Source organism: Oncorhynchus nerka, linkage group LG9a, assembly GCF_034236695.1.
Source record: "Oncorhynchus nerka isolate Pitt River linkage group LG9a, Oner_Uvic_2.0, whole genome shotgun sequence".
NCBI classification, from domain to species: Eukaryota; Metazoa; Chordata; class Actinopteri; order Salmoniformes; family Salmonidae; genus Oncorhynchus; species Oncorhynchus nerka.
In genome coordinates, this window is record NC_088404.1 from 730712 (window position 1) to 752326 (window position 21615).

The 21615-nt window shown below is 49.3% G+C and overlaps 1 long non-coding RNA gene across 1 annotated transcript; it reads left to right on the forward strand.

Annotated features, from left to right (window-relative positions):
* Window positions 1-9029: 9029 nt before the first annotated feature.
* LOC135573258 (uncharacterized) lies at window positions 9030-11623 on the forward strand. Its single transcript, XR_010464624.1, has 2 exons — window positions 9030-9650; window positions 10224-11623. It is a non-coding gene; the product is annotated as an uncharacterized LOC135573258 (long non-coding RNA).
* Window positions 11624-21615: the final 9992 nt, after the last annotated feature.

Below are 21615 nucleotides of genomic sequence, written 5' to 3' on the forward strand. Positions count from 1 at the left end.
TACGTTACTGTCTGTATCCAGAATAATCCAATGTGTATTATGTTAGCCTACAGAACTGTCTGTTGTATCCAGAATAATCCAATGTGTATTATGTTAGCCTACAGTACGTTACTGTCTGTTGTATCCAGAATAATCCAATGTGTATTATGTTAGCCTACAGAACTGTCTGTTGTATCCAGAATAATCCAATGTGTATTATGTTAGCCTACAGTACGTTACTGTCTGTTGTATCCAGAATAATCCAATGTGTATTACGGGACCCTATGTTACTGTCTGTTGTATCCAGAATAATCCAATGTGTATTATGTTAGCCTACAGAACTGTCTGTTGTATCCAGAATAATCCAATGTGTATTATGTTAGCCTACAGTACGTTACTGTCTGTATCCAGAATAATCCAATGTGTATTATGTTAGCCTACAGAACTGTCTGTTGTATCCAGAATAATCCAATGTGTATTATGTTAGCCTACAGAACTGTCTGTTGTATCCAGAATAATCCAATGTGTATTATGTTAGCCTACAGAACGTTACTGTCTGTCTGTATCCAGAATAATCCAATGTGTATTATGTTAGCCTACAGAACGTTACTGTCTGTCTGTATCCAGAATAATCCAATGTGTATTATGTTAGCCTACAGAACGTTACTGTCTGTTGTATCCAGAATAATCCAATGTGTATTATGTTAGCCTACAGAACTGTTGATCCAGAATAATCCAGCTGTGGTATGTTAGCCTACAGAACGTACTGTCATCCAGAATAATCCAATGTGTATTATGTTAGCCTACAGAACGTTACTGTCTGTCTGTATCCAGAATAATCAATGTGTATTATGTTAGCCTACAGAACTGTCTGTCTGTATCCAGAATAATCCAATGTGTATTATGTTAGCCTACAGAAGGTCTGTATCCAGAATAATCCAATGTGTATTATGTTAGCCTACAGAACTGTCTGTCTGTATCCAGAATAATCCAATGTGTATTATGTTAGCCTACAGAACGTTACTGTCTGTCTGTATCCAGAATAATCCAATGTGTATTATGTTAGCCTACAGAACTGTCTGTCTGTATCCAGAATAATCCAATGTGTATTATGTTAGCCTACAGAACTGTTAGTTGTATCCAGAATAATCCAATGTGTATTATGTTAGCCTGACAGAAGGTACAGCTGGGGGTCCGAGGGGGTTTGTATCCAGAATAATCCAATGTGTATTATGTTAGAACTCTGGGAACGTACTGTCTGTTGTATCCAGCATTTTTATTATTATTAGGTTTGTATTAGCCTACAGTAGAGTAATGTCTGTATCCAGCATCATCTAATGTGTAGGTTAGACAGTAGAGTAATGTCTGTATCCAGCATGATCTAATGGTATTATGTTAGCCTACAGTAGAGTAATGTCTGTATCCAGCATCATCTAATTTAAGTTTTGTTAGCCTACAGAATAATCTAGTAGGTCAGTGTGTTATTGAGGTTATGACAGTAGGTCAGTGTGTTATTGAGGTCATGATAGTAGGTCAGTGTGTTATAGAGGTCATGATAGTAGGTCAGTGTGTTATTGAGGTCATGATAGTAGGTCAGTGTGTTATTGAGGTCATGATAGTAGGTCAGTGTGTTATTGAGGTCATGACAGTAGGTCAATGTGTTGTTGAGGTCATGATAGTAGGTCAGTGTGTTATTGAGGTCATGATAGTAGGTCAGTGTGTTATTGAGGTCATGATAGTAGGTCAGTGTGTTATTGAGGTCATGATAGTAGGTCAGTGAGGTCATGATAGTAGGTCAGTGTGTTATTGAGGTCATGACAGTAGGTCAGTGTGTTATTGAGGTCATGATAGTAGGTCAGTGTGTTATTGAGGTCATGATAGTAGGTCAGTGTGTTATTGAGGTCATGATAGTAGGTCAGTGTGTTATTGAGGTCATGATAGTAGGTCAGTGTGTTATAGAGGTCATGACAGTAGGTCAGTGTGTTATTGAGGTCATGATAGTAGGTCAGTGTGTTATTGAGGTCATGATAGTAGGTCAGTGTGTTATTGAGGTCATGACAGTAGGTCAGTGTGTTATAGAGGTCATGATAGTAGGTCAGTGTGTTATTGAGGTCATGATAGTAGGTCAGTGTGTTATTGAGGTCATGATAGTAGGTCAGTGTGTTATTGAGGTCATGATAGTAGGTCAGTGAGGTCATGATAGTAGGTCAGTGTGTTATTGAGGTCATGACAGTAGGTCAGTGAGGTCATGATAGTAGGTCAGTGTGTTATTGAGGTCATGACAGTAGGTCAGTGAGGTCATGACAGTAGGTCAGTGTGTTATTGAGGTCATGATAGTAGGTCAGTGAGGTCATGATAGTAGGTCAGTGTGTTATTGAGGTCATGATAGTAGGTCAGTGTGTTATGGAACAGAGGTCAGGTGACAGTAGGTCAGTGTGTTATTGAGGTCATGATAGTAGGTCAGTGTGTTATTGAGGTCATGATAGTAGGTCGGTGTGTTATTGAGGTTTGACAGTAGGTCAGTGAGGTCATGATAGTAGGTCAGTGTGTTATTGAGGTCATGATAGTAGGTCAGTGTGTTGTTGAGGTCATGATAGTAGGTCAGTGTGTTATTGAGGTCATGATAGTAGGTCAGTGTGTTGTTGAGGTCATGACAGTAGGTCAGTGTGTTATTGAGGTCATGACAGTAGGTCAGTGTGTTATTGAGGTCATGATAGTAGGTCAGTGTGATATTGAGGTCATGATAGTAGGTCAGTGTGTTATTGAGGTCATGACAGTAGGTCAGTGTGTTGTTGAGGTCATGATAGTAGGTCAGTGTGTTATTGAGGTCATGATAGTAGGTCAGTGTGTTATTGAGGTCATGACAGTAGGTCAGTGTGTTATTGAGGTCATGATAGTAGGTCAGTGTGTTATTGAGGTCATGATAGTAGGTCAGTGTGTTATTGAGGTCATGATAGTAGGTCAGTGTGTTATTGAGGTCATGACAGTAGGTCAGTGAGGGGTCATGATAGTAGGTCAGTGTGTTATAGAGGTCATGATAGTAGGTCAGTGTGTTGTTGAGGTCATGGAGTAGGTCAGTGTGTTATAGAGGTCATGACAGTAGGTCAGTGTGTTGTTGAGGTCATGATAGTAGGTCAGTGAGGTCATGATAGTAGGTCAGTGTGTTATTGAGGTCATGACAGTAGGTCAGTGTGTTATTGAGGTCATGATAGTAGGTCAGTGTGTTATTGAGGTCATGACAGTAGGTCAGTGTGTTATTGAGGTCATGACAGTAGGTCAGTGTGTTATTGAGGTCATGATAGTAGGTCAGTGTGTTATTGAGGTCATGATAGTAGGTCAGTGTGTTGTTCCTTAACATGTTTTCTGTCGGTTCTGTCTCTGTTTTGCAGTACCTTCCACATAAGAATATGAAAAGGCTCCTTGGAAAGGTCTATATTCTGATTTTATGGCTGGAGATCCTGACCATGCAAAAACACTGCCCACACACACCCTGACCACAGCACAGTGCCTCTTCTGGCGGCTACAGACATCACTCTCCCTGGACGTCTGTCTGTGGAGATGTCAGCTGAACCAGGAACAGACTGGTTTCGTTCTCACTATGACCCTGGATCTCTTCAGTTTGGTTGTCCTCTCTTAGACACAACCACATTCTCTTGGCCTCCTGTGTTTCCTCTTCATTAGCCTGAGGGAGGAGTTACTTGTTTTTCCTCTGTTTGGTTTGAGGATGTCGTTTAGTTTTGTTGTTGATGTTTATATGTCGTAGTAATATTATTACTACAGCCTCTGATGCAACGATGCTTTGTATGTTTTCTTAAAGCGACAGAGAAAGGGAAGGTGAAAGGGAACCTTTATAAACTGTTCCTCCCCACTCAAACCCAGACCAGCCCTGGAGGAGTACAAGCAGATCCACAGAAACATTCCCCTTGTGCCTCAGAGGATCTCCATACTCAGGTCTCCTTAATGAACGGATGAGGACCATCTACAGCCCTGAGAGGTCAGGACCTGGAACATGCCTGTTTTTGAAACCTGCCTTGGTGAACATTATACAAGACCAGATGACAAAGAGAGAGCACAGACAGAGAGCACAGACAGACAGGACAGAGAGAGAGGACAGACAGAGAGGACAGACAGACAGGACAGACAGACAGGACAGACAGACAGACAGGACAGACAGAGAGGACAGCACTGCATCACCAAGGTCACACAGACAGACGGACAGAGTTTATGACAGCAATGCACTATTTACTCATCACACGTTATAAAACATAATATTCTGTTTCTCCTGTTGTTAGTGAATTGTTGGGTCATTTCTAAGTCTTGTCCAAAATGGCAACCTAGTCCCTTAATAGTGCACTACTTTTGGGGGCCAGTAGTGCACTATCTAGTGAAGAGGGTGCCGTTTGGAACTCCCTCCTGCTCTTGATGAATTTCTCCGGACATTTCTATGTTCTGTTGTTGCTATAATTAATGATGATATCACACCTGACTGTTCTCTAGTTCTCATGAAGACATGTACCCATCTCTACTATCTCTACCATAGCCTCAGACATCTCTGAGGAGAGGACCCTACCAGTCTCTTACCCCCCTCTCCTCAGGGGACCCTCAGACATCGCTACTGCTACCAGTCTCTTACCCCTTCCTCTGGGGACCCTCAGACATCTCTACTGCTTCCAGTCTGTTACCCCTCTCCTCTGGGGACCTTCAGACATCTCTACTGCTACCAGTCTCTTACCCCTCTCCTCAGGGGACCCTCAGACATCTCGACTGCTACCAGTCTCTTACCCCTCTCCTGGGGGACCCTCAGACATCTCTACTGCTACCAGTCTCTTACCCCTCTGGAACTCTGGGGACCCTCAGACAATTCACAATGTTGATATAGCCCTGGGTAGCTCACCTGATTCACCTATAAGGGCCTGATTATTAATTGACAAGTTGAATCAGGTGTGCTAGCTGTGGTCCCAGGTAAAATGCATTGAATGTCTGGGGGTCCAAGAGAAGAGGTTTGGAACAGCTGGGGTCCTGAGGAGAGGTTTGGAACAGCTGGGGGTCCTGAGGAGAGGTTTGGAACAGCTGGGGTCCTGAGGAGAGGTTTGGAACAGCTGGGGGTCCTGAGGAGAGGTTTGGAACAGCTAGTTGTCCTGAGAAGAGGTTTGGAACAGCTGGGGGTCCTGAGGAGAGGTTTGGAACAGCTGGGGGTCCTGAGAAGAGGTTTGGAACAGCTGGGGGTCCTGAGGAGAGGTTTGGAACAGCTGGGGGTCTCAGAGGATAGGTTTGGAACAGCTGGGGTCCTGAGGAGAGGTTTGGAACAGCTGGGGGTCTCAGAGGAGAGGTTTGGAACAGCTAGGGGTCCCGAGGAGAGGTTTGGAACAGCTGGGGGTCCTGAGGAGAGGTTTGGAACAGCTGGGGGTCCTGAGGAGAGGTTTGGAACAGCTGGGGGTCCTGAGGAGAGGTTTGGAACAGCTAGTTGTCCTGAGAAGAGGTTTGGAACAGCTGGGGGTCCCGAGGAGAGGTTTGGAACAGCTGGGGGTCCAAGAGAAGAGGTTTGGAACAGCTAGTTGTCCTGAGAAGAGGTTTGGAACAGCTGGGGGTCCTGAGGAGAGGTTTGGAACAGCTGGGGGTCCCAGAGGATAGGTTTGGAACAGCTGGGGTCCTGAGGAGAGGTTTGGAACAGCTGGGGGTCCAGAGGAGAGGTTTGGAACAGCTAGTTGTCCTGAGGAGAGGTTTGGAACAGATGGGGGTCCAGAGGAGAGGTTTGGAACAGCTGGGGGTCTCAGAGGAGAGGTTTGGAACAGCTGGGGGTCTCCGAGGAGAGGTATGGAACAGCTGGGGATCTCAGAGGATAGGTTTGGAACAGCTAGGGGTCCAGAGGAGAGGTTTGGAACAGCTGGGGGTCCCAGAGGAGAGGTTTGGAACAGCTGGGGGTCTCAGAGGAGAGGTTTGGAACAGCTAGTTTTCCTGAGAAGAGGTTTGGAACAGCTAGTTGTCCTGATGAGAGGTTTGGAACAGCTAGTTTTCCTGAGAAGAGGTTTGGAACAGCTAGTTGTCCTGATGAGAGGTTTGGAACAGCTAGTTTTCCTGAGAAGAGGTTTGAAATAGCTAGTTGTCCTGAGGGGAGGTTTGGAACAGCTGGGGGTCCAGAGGAGAGGTTTGGAACAGCTGGGGGTCCAGAGGAGAGGTTTGGAACAGCTGGGGGTCCAGAGGAGAGGTTTGGAACAGGTTTGGACAGCTAGCTGGGGGTCTCCAGAGGAGAGGTTTGGAACAGCTGGGGGTCCTGAGGAGAGGTTTGGAACAGCTGGGGGTCCAGAGGAGAGGTTTGGAACAGCTGGGGGTCTCAGAGGAGAGGTTTGGAACAGCTGGGGGTCTCAGAGGAGAGGTTTGGAACAGCTGGGGATCTCAGAGGAGAGGTATGGAACAGCTGGGGGTCTCAGAGGAGAGGTTTGGAACAGCTGGGGGTCTCAGAGGAGAGGTTTGGAACAGCTGGGGGTCTCAGAGGATAGGTTTGGAACAGCTAGGGGTCCAGAGGAGAGGTTTGGAACAGCTGGGGGTCCCAGAGGAGAAGTTTGGAACAGCTGGGGGTCTCAGAGGAGAGGTTTGGAACAGCTAGTTTTCCTGAGAAGAGGTTTGGAACAGCTGGGGTCCCAGAGGAGATGTTTGGAACAGTTGGGGTTCCTGAGGAGAGGTTTGGAACAGCTAGCTGTCCAGAGGAGAGAGGTTTGGAACAGCTGGGGGTCCAGAGGAGAGGTTTGGAACAGCTGGGGGTCCAGAGGAGAGGTTTGGAACAGCTGGGGGTCCAGAGGAGAGGTTTGGAACAGCTGGGGTTCCTGAGGAGAGGTTTGGAACAGCTAGCTGTCCAGAGGAGAGGTTTGGAACAGCTGGGGGTCCAGAGGAGAGGTTTGGAACAGCTGGGGTCCAGAGGAGAGGTTTGGAACAGCTGGGGGTCCAGAGGAGAGGTTTGGAACAGCTGGGGGTCTTGAGGAGAGGTTTGGAACAGCTGGGGGTCCTGAGGAGAGGTTTGGAACAGCTGGGGGTCCAGAGGAGAGGTTTGGAACAGCTGGGGGTCTCAGAGGAGAGGTTTGGAACAGCTGGGGGTCTCAGAGGAGAGGTATGGAACAGCTGGGGATCTCAGAGGAGAGGTATGGAACAGCTGGGGGTCTCAGAGGAGAGGTTTGGAACAGCTGGGGGTCTCAGAGGAGAGGTTTGGAACAGCTGGGGGTCTCAGAGAGGATAGGTTTGGAACAGCTAGGGGTCCAGAGGAGAGGTTTGGAACAGCTGGGGGTCCCAGAGGAGAGGTTTGGAACAGCTGGGGGTCTCAGAGGAGAGGTTTGGAACAGCTAGTTTTCCTGAGAAGAGGTTTGGAACAGCTGGGGGTCCCAGAGGAGATGTTTGGAACAGCTGGGGTTCCTGAGGAGAGGTTTGGAACAGCTAGCTGTCCAGAGGAGAGGTTTGGAACAGCTGGGGTCCAGAGGTGAGGTTTGGAACAGCTGGGGTCCAGAGGAGAGGTTTGGAACAGCTGGGGGTCCAGAGGAGAGGTTTGGAACAGCTGGGTTTTCCTGAGGAGAGGTTTGGAACAGCTAGCTGTCCAGAGGAGAGGTTTGGAACAGCTGGGGGTCCAGAGGAGAGGTTTGGAACAGCTGGGGGTCCAGAGGAGAGGTTTGGAACAGCTGGGGGTCCAGAGGAGAGGTTTGGAACAGCTGGGGGTCTTGAGGAGAGGTTTGGAACAGCTGGGGGTCCTGAGAAGAGAGGTTTGGAACAGCTAGGGGTCCAGAGGAGAGGTTTGGAACAGCTGGGGGTCCCAGAGGAGAGGTTTGGAACAGCTGGGGGTCTCAGAGGAGAGGTTTGGAACAGCTGGGGGTCTCAGAGGAGAGGTTTGGAACAGCTGGGGATCTCAGAGGAGAGGTTTGGAACAGCTGGGGGTCTCAGAGGAGAGGTTTGGAACAGCTGGGGGTCTCAGAGGAGAGGTTTGGAACAGCTGGGGGTCTCAGAGGAGAGGTTTGGAACAGCTGGGGTCCAGAGGAGAGGTTTGGAACAGCTGGGGGTCTCAGAGGAGAGGTTTGGAACAGCTGGGGGTCTCAGAGGAGAGGTTTGGAACAGCTAGGGGTCCTGAGAAGAGGTTTGGAACAGCTAGTTGTCCTGATGAGAGGTTTGGAACAGCTAGTTTTCCTGAGAAGAGGTTTGGAACAGCTGGGGTCCAGAGGAGAGGTTTGGAACAGCTGGGGGTCCAGAGGAGAGGTTTGGAACAGCTGGGGTCTCAGAGGAGAGGTTTGGAACAGCTGGGGTCCCTAAGAAGAGGTTTGGAACAGCTGGGGGTCTCGGAGGAGAGGTTTGGAACAGCTGGGGGTCCTGAGGAGAGGTTTGGGACAAATGGGGGTCCTGAGGAGAGGTTTGGAACCAGCTGGGGTCGTGAGGAGAGGTTTGGAACAGCTGGGGGTCCTGAGGGAGGTTTGGAACAGCTGGGGGTCCAGAGGAGAGGTTTGGAACAGCTGGGGTCTCAGAGGAGAGGTTTGGAACAGCTAGTTGTCCTGAGAAGAGGTTTGGAACAGCTGGGGGTCCTGAGGAGAGGTTTGGAACAGCTGGGGGTCTCAGAGGAGAGGTTTGGAACAGCTGGGGTCCTGAGGAGAGGTTTGGAACAGCTGGGGGTCTCAGAGAGAGGTATGGAACAGCTGGGGGTCCAGAGGAGAGGTTTGGAACAGCTAGTTGTCCAGAGGAGAGGTTTGGAACAGCTGGTTGTCCCGAGGAGAGGTATGGAACAGCTGGGGTCCAGAGGAGAGGTTTGGAACTGCTGGGGGTCTCAGAGGAGAGGTTTGGAACAGCTGGTTGTCCGAGGAGAGGTTTGGAACAGCTGGTGGTCCAGAGGAGAGGTTTGGAACAGCTGGGGGTCCAGAGGAGAGGTTTGGAACAGCTGGGGGTCCAGAGGAGGAGGTTTGGAACAGCTGGGGTCCTGAGAGGAGGTTTGGAACAGCTGGGGTCCAGAGGTTTGGAACAGCTGGGGTTCCCAGAGGAGGTTTGGAACAGCTGGGGGTCCAGAGGAGAGGTTTGGAACAGCTGGGGGTCTCAGAGGAGAGGTTTGGAACAGCTAGTTGTCCTGAGAGAAGAGGTTTGGAACAGCTAGGGGTCCAGAGGAAAGGTTTGGAACAGCTGGGGGTCCAGAGGAGAGGTTTGGAACAGCTAGGGGTCCTGAGAAGAGGTTTGGAACAGCTGGGGGTCCAGAGGAGAGGTTTGGAACAGCTAGGGGTCCTGAGAAGAGGTTTGGAACAGCTGGGGGTCTCAGAGGAGAGGTTCGGAACAGCTGGGGGTCTCAGAGGAGAGGTTTGGAACAGCTGGGGGTCTCAGAGGATAGGTTTGGAACAGCTAGGGGTCCCAGAGGAGAGGTTTGGAACAGCTGGGGGTCTCAGAGGAGAGGTTTGGAACAGCTGGGGTTCCTGAGGAGAGGTTTGGAACAGCTAGTTTTCCTAAGAAGAGGTTTGGAACAGCTAGTTGTCCTGATGAGAGGTTTGGAACAGCTCGTTTTCCTGAGAAGAGGTTTGAAATAGCTAGTTGTCCCGATGAGAGGTTTGGAACAGCTGGGGTTCCTGAGGAGAGGTTTGGAACAGCTAGTTGTCCTGAGGGGAGGTTTGGAACAGCTGGGGGTCCCAGAGGAGAGGTTTGGAACAGCTGGGGGTCTCAGAGGAGAGGTTTGGAACAGATAGTTTTCCTGAGAAGAGGTTTGGAACAGCTAGTTGTCCTGAGGTGAGGTTTGGAACAGCTGGGGGTCCCAGAGGAGATGTTTGGAACAGCTGGGGTTCCTGAGGAGAGGTTTGGAACAGCTAGCTGTCCAGAGGAGAGGTTTGGAACAGCTGGGGGTCCAGAGGAGAGGTTTGGAACAGCTGGGGGTCCAGAGGAGAGGTTTGGAACAGCTGGGGGTCCAGAGGAGAGGTTTGGAACAGCTGGGGGTCTTCAGGAGAGGTTTGGAACAGCTGGGGGTTCTGAGGAGAGGTTTGGAACAGCTGGGGGTCCAGGGGAGAGGTTTGGAACAGCTGGGGGTCGTGAGGAGAGGTTTGGAACAGCTGGGGTTCTCGGAGGAGAGGTTTGGAACAGCTGGGGGTCCTGAGGAGAGGTTTGGAACAGCTGGGGGTCCCAGATGAGAGGTTTGGAACAGCTAGTTGTCCTGAGAAGAGGTTTGGAACAGCTGGGGGTCCAGAGGAGAGGTTTGGAACAGCTGGGGGTCCAGAGGAGAGGTTTGGAACAGCTGGGGTCTCAGAGGAGAGGTTTGGAACAGCTGGGGGTCCCCGTGGAAAGTTTTGGAACAGCTGGGGGTCTCGGAGGAGAGGTTCGGAACAGCTGGGGGTCCTGAGGAGAGGTTTGGGACAAATGGGGGTCCTGAGGAGAGGTTTGGAACCGCTGGGGGTCGTGAGGAGAGGTTTGGAACAGCTGGGGGTCTCGGAGGAGAGGTTTGGAACAGCTGGGGGTCCTGAGGAGAGGTTTGGAACAGCTGGGGGTCTCAGAGGAGAGGTTTGGAACAGCTAGTTGTCCTGAGAAGAGGTTTGGGACAGCTGGGGGTCCTGAGGAGAGGTTTGGAACCGCTGGGGGTCTCAGAGGAGAGGTTTGGAACAGCTGGGGGTCCTACGGAGAGGTTTGGAACAGCTGGGGGTCTCAGAGGAGAGGTATGGAACAGCTGGGGGTCCTAAGGAGAGGTTTGGAACAGCTAGTTGTCCCGAGGAGAGGTTTGGAACAGCTAGTTGTCCCGAGGAGAGGTATGGAACAGCTGGGGGTCTCAGAGGAGAGGTTTGGAACTGCTGGGGGTCTCAGAGGAGAGGTTTGGAACAGATAGTTGTCCCGAGGAGAGGTTTGGAACAGCTGGTGGTCCGGAGTAGAGGTTTGGAACAGCTGGGGGTCCTGAGGAGAGGTTTGGAACAGCTGGGGGTCCTGAGAGGAGGTTTGGAACAGCTGGGGGTCCTGAGAGGAGGTTTGGAACAGCTGGGGGTCCTGAGAAGAGGTTTGGAACAGCTGGGGTTCCCAGAGGAGAGATTTGGAACAGCTTGTGGTCCAGAGGAGGGGTTTTGAACAGCTGGGGGTCTCAGAGGAGAGGTTTGGAACAGCTAGTTGTCCTGAGAAGAGGTTTGGAACAGCTAGGGGTCCAGAGGAAAGGTTTGGAACAGCTGGGGGTCCAGAGGAGAGGTTTGGAACAGCTAGGGGTCCTGAGAAGAGGTTTGGAACAGCTGGGGGTCCAGAGGAGAGGTTTGGAACAGCTAGGGGTCCTGAGAAGAGGTTTGGAACAGCTGGGGGTCTCAGAGGAGAGGTTCGGAACAGCTGGGGGTCCTGAGGAGAGGTTTGGAATAGCTGGGGGTCCTGAGGAGAGGTTTGGAACAGCTGGGGTCTCAGAGGAGAGGTTTGGAACAGCTAGTTGTCCTGAGGAGAGGTTTGGGATGGCTAGTTGTCCTGAGGAGAGTTTGGGACGGCTGGGGGTCCCAGAGGAGAGGTTTGAGAACCCCTGTCTTAGCCGCTTTATCAAGCCATCCACCATTCATCTTTATACAGTGATTCTCTGATTAATACAAATGTTCCTGTATTTAAACTCCTTGTTATTGTCTCTTAAATAAAAAATGTTCAGTATTTGATATGAATTTGTGGCATTTGGCTTAACTTTTAATAAACACATTTTCTGTGGCTTGTTGACTGGATGGTTTGACTTCTGACAACTGTCGATTCTCTCATCTTCTAAGAAAAGTGTTACCGTTCATGGTACTTTCTTGAGGTGACCATAAAGGAGTGATGTATGGTAATCATCATACCTTGACCTGGATTCAATCTGATCGCCCCTTTGTCAGAAGCCTTTAAAGGCAATGTTCCCATATTCGCGGAGACTCCATTCACGGTAGATGTCGTAAGTCAGCTCTATTGGAAAATACTTTTTAATGGCTAGCACTATAGCATGTATATTTTTTATACTTAGTCATCAATAAATATATGACCTCTAAACGATTATTGCATGAAAAGCCCAAACCATGTAATATTCAGCATCAGCTTTGATCTGGAACCCTCAACTGTGAATGATCTTTAACCCTGTGGTGCTCCCTAGCAGTCTCCCACTCGTCCCCACGCTAGCAGCAGTAGGAGCTGATCTTTAACCCTGTGGTGCTCCCTACCAGTCTCACCCCCCCGCTAGCAGCAGTAGGAGCTGATCTTTAACCCTGTGGTGCTCCCTACCAGTCTCACCCCCACGCTAGCAGCAGTAGGAGCTGATCTTTAACCCTGTGGTGCTCCCTACCAGTCTCACCCCCACGCTAGCAGCAGTAGGAGCTGATCTTTAACCCTGTGGTGCTCCCTACCAGTCTCACCCCCACGCTAGCAGCAGTAGGAGCTGATCTTTAACCCTGTGGTGCTCCCTACCAGTCTCACCCCCGCGCTAGCAGCAGTAGGAGCTGATCTTTAACCCTGTGGTGCTCCCTACCAGTCTCACCCCCCGCTAGCAGCAGTAGGAGCTGATCTTTAACCCTGTGGTGCTCCCTACCAGTCTCACCCCCACGCTAGCAGCAGTAGGAGCTGATCTTTAACCATGTGGTGCTCCCTACCAGTCTCACCCCCTCGCTAGCAGCAGTAGGAGCTGATCTTTAACCCTGTGGTGCTCCCTACCAGTCTCAGTCTCACCCCCGCTAGCAGCAGTAGGAGCTGATCTTTAACCCTGTGGTGCTCCCTACCAGTCTCACCCCTCGCTAGCAGCAGTAGGAGCTGATCTTTAACCCTGTGGTGCTCCCTACCAGTCTCACCCCCACGCTAGCAGCAGTAGGAGCTGATCTTTAACCCTGTGGTGCTCCCTACCAGTCTCACCCCCTCGCTAGCAGCAGTAGGAGCTGATCTTTAACCCTGTGGTGCTCCCTACCAGTCTCACCCCCTCGCTAGCAGCAGTAGGAGCTGATCTTTAACCCTGTGGTGCTCCCTACCAGTCTCACCCCCGCTAGCAGCAGTAGGAGCTGATCTTTAACCCTGTGGTGCACCCTACCAGTCTCACCCCACGCTAGCAGCAGTAGGAGCTGATCTTTAACCCTGTGGTGCTCCCTACCAGTCTCACCCCCACGCTAGCAGCAGTAGGAGCTGATCTTTAACCCTGTGGTGCTCCCTACCAGTCTCACCCCCACGCTAGCAGCAGTAGGAGCTGATCTTTAACCCTGTGGTGCTCCCTACCAGTCTCACCCCCACGCTAGCAGCAGTAGGAGCTGATCTTTAACCCTGTGGTGCTCCCTACCAGTCTCACCCCCCGCTAGCAGCAGTAGGAGCTGATCTTTAACCCTGTGGTGCTCCCTACCAGTCTCACCCCACGCTAGCAGCAGTAGGAGCTGATCTTTAACCCTGTGGTGCTCCCTACCAGTCTCACCCCACGCTAGCAGCAGTAGGAGCTGATTTTTAACCCTGTGGTGCTCCCTACCAGTCTCACCCCCGCTAGCAGCAGTAGGAGCTGATCTTTAACCCTGTGGTGCTCCCTACCAGTCTCACCCCCACGCTAGCAGCAGTAGGAGCTGATCTTTAACCATGTGGTGCTCCCTACCAGTCTCACCCCCTCGCTAGCAGCAGTAGGAGCTGATCTTTAACCATGTGGTGCTCCCTACCAGTCTCACCCCCTCGCTAGCAGCAGTAGGAGCTGATCTTTAACCCTGTGGTGCTCCCTACCAGTCTCACCCCCGCGCTAGCAGCAGTAGGAGCTGATCTTTAACCCTGTGGTGCTCCTACCAGTCTCACCCCCTCGCTAGCAGCAGTAGGAGCTGATCTTTAACCCCGTGGTGCTCCCTACCAGTCTCACCCCCACGCTAGCAGCAGTAGGAGCTGATCTTTAACCCCGTGGTGCTCCCTACCAGTCTCACCCCCTCGCTAGCAGCAGTAGGAGCTGATCTTTAACCCCGTGGTGCTCCCTACCAGTCTCACCCCCTCGCTAGCAGCAGTAGGAGCTGATCTTTAACCCCGTGGTGCTCCCTACCAGTCTCACCCCTCGCTAGCAGCAGTAGGAGCTGATCTTTAACCCTGTGGTGCTCCCTACCAGTCTCACCCCTCGCTAGCAGCAGTAGGAGCTGATCTTTAACCCTGTGGTGCTCCCTACCAGTCTCACCCCCCGCTAGCAGCATTTAGGAGCTTGATCTTTAACCCCAGTGGTGCTAAATCTTTTCCAGTCTCATCCTAGGTATTCCTTAAAGAGGTGGGGTTTCAGGTGTCTCCGGAAGCAGTGGTGAGCAGCAGTAACCTGGAGCTGTTTGTTCTTTCACCCTGTGGTGCTGTACTTCTACCAGTCTCACCCCCGCCTAGCAGCAGTAGGAGCTGATCTTTAACCCTGTGGTGCTCCCCTACCAGTCTCAGGCCCCCGCTAGCAGCAGTAGGAGCTGATCTTTAACCCTGTGGTGCTCACTACCAGTCTCACCCCCACGCTAGCAGCAGTAGGAGCTGATCTTTAACCCTGTGGTGCCAAGGTTCTACCAGTCTCACAATGGAGTTGTCAGCAGCAGTCAGGAGCTGATCTTTAACCCTGTGGTGCTCCGTCTACCAGTCTCACCCCACCGCTAGCAGCAGTAGGAGCTGATTTTTAACCCTGTGGTGCTCCCTACCAGTCTCACCCCCGCTAGCAGCAGTAGGAGCTGATCTTTAACCCTGTGGTGCTCCTTACCAGTCTCATGGTTCCCCACGCTAGCAGCAGGATGAGAGCAGAGGAGCTGATCTTTAACCCTGTGGTGCTCAGTTGAATGACCTTGAAACCAGTCTCACCCCTCGCTAGCAGCAGTAGGAGCTGATCTTTAACCCTGTGGTGACTCCCTACCAGTCTCACCCAAAACGCGAGATTTCATCTGAAGAGGTCCAGTGTAGCAGCAGTAGGAGCTGATCTTTAACCCTGTAGGCAGAGAGAGAGAGAATGAGGGGTGCTCCCTACCAGTCTCACAGTCGTGGAGGGATTTCGCTAGCAGCAGTAGGAGCTGATCTTTAACCCTGTGGTGCTCCCTACCAGTCTCACCCCGCTAGCAGCAGTAGGAGCTGATCTTTAACCTGTGGTGCTCCCTACCAGTCTCACCCCCACGCTAGCAGCAGTATGAGCTGATCTTTAACCGTGTTGGTGCTCCCTACCAGTCTCACCCCTAGGGGCGCTAGCAGCAGTAGGAGCTGATCTTTAACCATGTGGTGCTCCCTACCAGTCTCACCCCTCGCTAGCAGCAGTAGGAGCTGATCTTTAACCCTGTGGTGCTCAGGAAAGGAGCCCTACCAGTCTCACCCCCTGTGACAGCTAGCAGCAGTAGGAGCTGATCTTTAACCCTGTGGTGCTCTCTACCAGTCTCACCCCTCGCTAGCAGCAGTAGGAGCTGATCTTTAACCCTGTGGTGCTCCCTGGAACCAGTCTCACCCCCACGCTAGCAGCAGTAGGAGCTGATCTTTAACCCCGTGGTGCTCCCTACCAGTCTCACCCCCTCGCTAGCAGCAGTAGGAGCTGATCTTTAACCCCGTGGTGCTCCCTACCAGTCTCACCCCCTCGCTAGCAGCAGTAGGAGCTGATCTTTAACCCCGTGGTGCTCCCTACCAGTCTCACCCCCTCGCTAGCAGCAGTAGGAGCTGATCTTTAACCCTGTGGTGCTCCCTACCAGTCTCACCCCCGCTAGCAGCAGTAGGAGCTGATCTTTAACCCTGTGGTGCACCCTACCAGTCTCACCCCCCCCGCTAGCAGCAGTAGGAGCTGATCTTTAACCCTGTGGTGCTCCCTACCAGTCTCACCCCCGCGCTAGCAGCAGTAGGAGCTGATCTTTAACCCTGTGGTGCTCACTACCAGTCTCACCCCCGCGCTAGCAGCAGTAGGAGCTGATCTTTAACCCTGTGGTGCTCCCTACCAGTCTCACCCCCCCGCTAGCAGCAGTAGGAGCGATCTTTAACCCTGTGGTGCTCCCTACCAGTCTCACCCCCTCGCTAGCAGCAGTAGGAGCTGATCTTTAACCCTGTGGTGCTCCCTACCAGTCTCACCCCCACGCTAGCAGCAGTAGGAGCTGATCTTTAACCCTGTGGTGCTCCCTACCAGTCTCACCCCCACGCTAGCAGCAGTAGGAGCTGATCTTTAACCCTGTGGTGCTCCCTACCAGTCTCACCCCCACGCTAGCAGCAGTAGGAGCTGATCTTTAACCCTGTGGTGCTCCCTACCAGTCTCACCCCTCGCTAGCAGCAGTAGGAGCTGATACCACCTGGGAACTCCAGAACAGTCACCCAACCAAACAACCAAGCTCCCAACCAGAGCTCGGTACAGAAAGGCGTGGGAACACGGCAGAAGGTTTCTGACTTTACCCCTCTCTCAGGGTCAGGCGCAGAGAGGTCCTGTGGGGGAAAAGAGCACTTTAATACGTGCCCGACACACAGGGCGCAAACAGTGACCAACCCAAACCAACTGTGGGTAACAAGGTCCAGAGCACTAACAACACCAACGATACAACGTGAACATCCAAATAATCCCCACAACAAAGGGGTGGGTTCCAGTCTGCGCTGAATAGGGAAGAAAATCAACCACAAAATAGGACCAGGTGTAACAAATGAGACAAAACTAACCGTCTCAAAAAAAAGGGATCGGTGGCGGCTAGTAGTCCGGTGAACTCCAGAACGACCAACCAAACACCGCCCAGAACAGGCGGGGGAGCCAACTTTACCTCTCTCAGGGGTCAGGCGCAGGAGTCGTGACACTCTAAAAGTTCTGCTAAGAGAAGTACTAAAGCCCCAAAAATGTACAATGAGAAAATATACGTCGCCATGACTAGGCGTGGAAATATAAAGAACCACATTCCAAAATAAAGCTTACATGCTAAATAATGTTGAAGTAATATGGCTACAGGTTTATCTGCCTCACCTAATGCCCATTCTGGTGGGAAGCTGCTATAGACCACCAAGTGTTAACAGTCACTATCTGGATAATGTTAAATACTGTTGAAGTAATATGGCTACAGGTTCATCTGCCTCACCTAAAGCCCATTCTGGTGGGAAGCTGCTATAGACCACCAAGTGTTAACAGTCACTATCTGGATAATGTTAAATACTGTTGAAGTAATATGGCTACAGGTTCATCTGCCTCACCTAAAGCCCATTCTGGTGGGAAGCTGCTATAGATCACCAAGTGACAACAGTCAGTATCTGGATAACGTGTGAAATGCTTGATAATGTATGTGATATCAACAGAAGTATATTTTCTGGGTGATTTAAATATTGACTGGACATCATCAAGCTGCCCAATCAGGAAAAGCTTCAAACTCTAACTAGTGCCTGTAACCTGGATCAGGTTGTTGGTCAACCTACCAGGTAGTTACAAACAGCCCAGGAATTAAATCATCAACATGTATTAATCATATCTTTACTAACGCTGCAGAATTAGCTTTCAAGCAGTATCCAAATCCATAGGATGTACTGATCACAATATAATAGCCATTTTAAGCATTTCCCTGTAAGGTCTACACCTGTTGTATTCAGCGCACGTGACAAATAAACTTTGATTTCATTTATTTATCTAGGAAAACCAAAGTTCCAATGTCTGGGCCTAATATGGTGTATGAGAGGTCATACAATACGTTTTTTATTGATTAATATGTTGATGTAAATAATATTTGCTGGTCTGTGGTGTGTAATGAGGAGCAACCAGACGCTGCACTTGACACATTTATGCAATTGCTTATTCCAATTACTAATAAGCACAAACCCATTAAAAGGATCCGCCCCTTTTTTTTCAATTTTCAACTAAAATGACATACCCAAATCTAACTGCCTGTAGCTCAGGACCCAAATCTAACTGCCTGTAGCTCAGGACCCAAATCTAACTGCCTGTAGCTCAGGACCCAAATCTAACTGCCTGTAGCTCAGGACCCAAATCTAACTGCCTGTAGCTCAGGACCCAAATCTAACTGCCTGTAGCTCAGGACCCAAATCTAACTGCCCTCCAGACCCAAATCTAACTGCCTAACCAGCTCAGGACCCAAATCTAACTGCCTGTAGCTCAGGACCCAAATCTAACTGCCTGTAACCTTTATTTGGTAGTTAGCTCAGTTGAGACCCAAATCTAACTGCCTGTAGCTCAGGACCTATTTTTGATACAATTTGAAAGGAAACACTGAAGTTTGTGGAAATATGAAATGCGTTTTTTTGTACTATCATGTTTGAAATGCCATAATGTATTATTCCAGCACAGGTGTAATTTAGATTTGTGCGTGTATGTGCAATATGTTTGGGGTTTTAGGCTGGGTTTTAGTACAGCACTTTGATATAGCAGCTCGACAAGCACGACAGAAATTATCTTCATTTTTTTTTTAAATTTTTATTTCACCTTTATTTAACCAGGTAGGCTAGTTGAGAACACCTTTATTTAACCAGGTAGGCTAGTTGAGAACACCTTTATTTAACCAGGTAGGCTAGTTGAGAACACCTTTATTTAACCAGGTAGGCTAGTTGAGAACAAGTTCTCATTTGCAACTGCGACCTGGCCAAGATAAAGCATAGCAGTGTGAACAGACAACACAGAGTTACACATGGAGTAAACAATTAACAAGTCAATAACACAGTAGAAAAAAAGAGAGTCTATATACATTGTGTGCAAAAGGCATGAGGAGGTAGGCGAATAATTACAATTTTGCAGATTAACACTGGAGTGATAACTGATCAGATGGTCATGTACAGGTAGAGATACTGGTGTGCAAAAGAGCAGAAAAGTAAATAAATAAAAACAGTATGGGGATGAGGTAGGTAAAAATGGGTGGGCTATTTACCGATAGCCTATGTACAGCTGCAGCGATCGGTTAGCTGCTCAGATAGCAGATGTTTGAAGTTGGTGAGGGAGATAAAAGTCTCCAACTTCAGCGATTTTTGCAATTCGTTCCAGTCACAGGCAGCAGAGAACTGGAACGAAAGGCGGCCAAATGAGGTGTTGGCTTTAGGGATGATCAGTGAGATACACCTGCTGGAGCGCATGCTACGGATGGGTGTTGCCATCGTGACCATTGAACTGAGATAAGGCGGAGCTTTACCTAGCATGGACTTGTAGATGGCCTGGACCCAGTGGGTCTGGCGACGAATATGTAGCGAGGGCCAGCCGACTAGAGCATACAGGTCGCAGTGGTGGGTGGTATAAGGTGCTTTAGTGACAAAACGGATGGCACTGTGATAAACTGCATCCAGTTTGCTGAGTAGAGTGTTGGAAGCTATTTTGTAGATGACATCGCCGAAGTCGAGGATCGGTAGGATAGTCAGTTTTACTAGGGTAAGTTTGGCGGCGTAAGTGAAGGAGGCTTTGTTGCGGAATAGAAGCCCAGCTGATAGAATAGAATAGCCCAGCTGATTTGTACGGGTCCAGGTTTTGCAGCTCTTTCAGAACATCTGCTGTCTGGATTTGGGTAAAGGAGAACCTGGAGAGGCTTGGGCGAGTAGCTGCGGGGGGCGGAGCTGTTGACCGAGGTTGGAGTAGCCAGGCGGAAGGCATGGCCAGCCGTTGAGAAATGTTTGTTGACGTTTTCGATAATCATGGATTTATCGGTGGTGACCGTGTTACCTAGCCTCAGAGCAGTGGGCAGCTGGGAGGAGGTGCTCTTGTTCTCCATGGACTTCACAGTGTCCCAGAACTTTTTGGAGTTGGAGCTACAGGATGCAAATTTCTGCCTGAAGAAGCTGGCCTTAGCTTTGACTGCGTGTATTGGTTCCTGACTTCCCTGAACAGTTGCATATCGCAGGGACTATTCGATGCTATTGCAGTCCGCCACAGGATGTTTTTGTGCTGGTCGAGGGCAGTCAGGTCTGGAGTGAACCAAGGGCTATATCTGTTCTTAGTTCTGCATTTTTTGAATGGAGCATGCTTATCTAAAATGGAAATTGAGCAAGTTGAGGTGACTAAACTGCCTGGACTAAACTGTCACGGTCAAAATATATCGATACAACAGTAGCCAAAATGGGGAGAAGTCTGTCCATAACAAAGAGCAGCTCTGCATTCTTAACAGCACTATTAAAAAGGCAGGTCCTACAGGCCCTAGTTTTGTCACACCTGGACTACTGTTCCGTCGTGTGGTCAGGTGCCACAAAAAAGGACTCAGGAAAATTGCAGTTGGCTCAGAACAGGGCAGCATGGCTGGTCCTGAAAAGTACATGGAGAGCTAACATTAATGATGTGCATGTCAATCTCTCATGGCTCAAAGTGGAGGAGAGATTGACTTCCTCATTACTTGTTTTTGTAAGAGGTGTTGACAAGCTGAAGGTACCGAGCTGTCTGTTTAAAATACTAGCACACAGCTCGGACACCCATGCATACCCCACAAGACATGCCACCAGAGGTATCCTCACAGTCCCCAAGTCCAGAACAGACTATGGGAGGTGCACAGTACTACATAAATTCAAATCAAATCAAATCAAATGTTATTTGTCACATACACATGGTTAGCAGATGTTAATGCGAGTGTAGCGAAATGCTTGTGCTTCTAGTTCCGACAATGCAGTGATAACCAACAAGTAATCTAACTAACAATTCCAAAACTACTGTCTTATACACAGTGTAAGGGGATAAAGAATATGTACATAAGGATATATGAATGAGTGATGGTACAGAGCAGCATACAGTAGATGGTATCGAGTACAGTATATACATATGAGATGAGTATGTAGACAAAGTAAACAAAGTGGCATAGTTAAAGTGGCTAGTGATACATGTATTACATAAGGATGCAGTCGATGATGTAGAGTACAGTATATACGTATGCATATGAGATGAATAATGTAGGGTAAGTAACATTATATAAGGTAGCATTGTTTAAAGTGGCTAGTGATATATTTACATCATTTCCCATCAATTCCCATTATTAAAGTGGCTGGAGTTGGGTCAGTGTCAATGACAGTGTGTTGGCAGCAGCCACTCAATGTTAGTGGTGGCTGTTTAACAGTCTGATGGCCTTGAGATAGAAGCTGTTTCATCTTGAACTTCTTCCATTTTCTAATAATTGCGCCAACAGTTGTTGCCTTCTCACCAAGCTGCTTGCCTATTGTCCTGTATCCCATCCCAGCCTTTTGCAGGTCTACAATTTAACTCTGATGTCCTTACACAGCTCTCTGGTGTTGGCCATTGTGGAGGAGTTGGAGTCTGTTTGATTGAGTGTGTGGACAGGTGTCTTTTATACAGGTAATGAGTTCAAACAGGTGCAGTTAATACAGGTAATGACTGGAGAACAGGAGGGCTTCTTAAAGAAAAACTAACAGGTCTGTGAGAGACGGAATTCTTACTGGTTGGAAGATAATAATTCCGGCTCTCTACATGCTTTGTAAGTGGGAAACACTGCCGATTTTGCAGGTTATCAAATACTTGTTCTCCCCACTGTATCTATGTGTACGTGCGTGGGGTTGGAGCGAGCGGTCGCATTCGCACTTCGGCCCGCAGGTAGTATAACTTTTCATTACATTTCACTATAGCACAACGGTTTGATTTGTCTAATCTTAGCAATTTCTTCTTAGCTAGCTACATAGCCGTCTTTGTATCAAAGATAATTGCGTAATTATCGTATTTCGTCGTCCTAACGTAGTCTACACTGCTATCTGCCCAGCAGCTAGCCAGCTAGCTAACGTCCACAGTCTACCGAATAGCAGCACTGTAAAAACTATTACACTCAACTGAACGACTTGATTAGTGTAGTGTTAGCTAGCTAC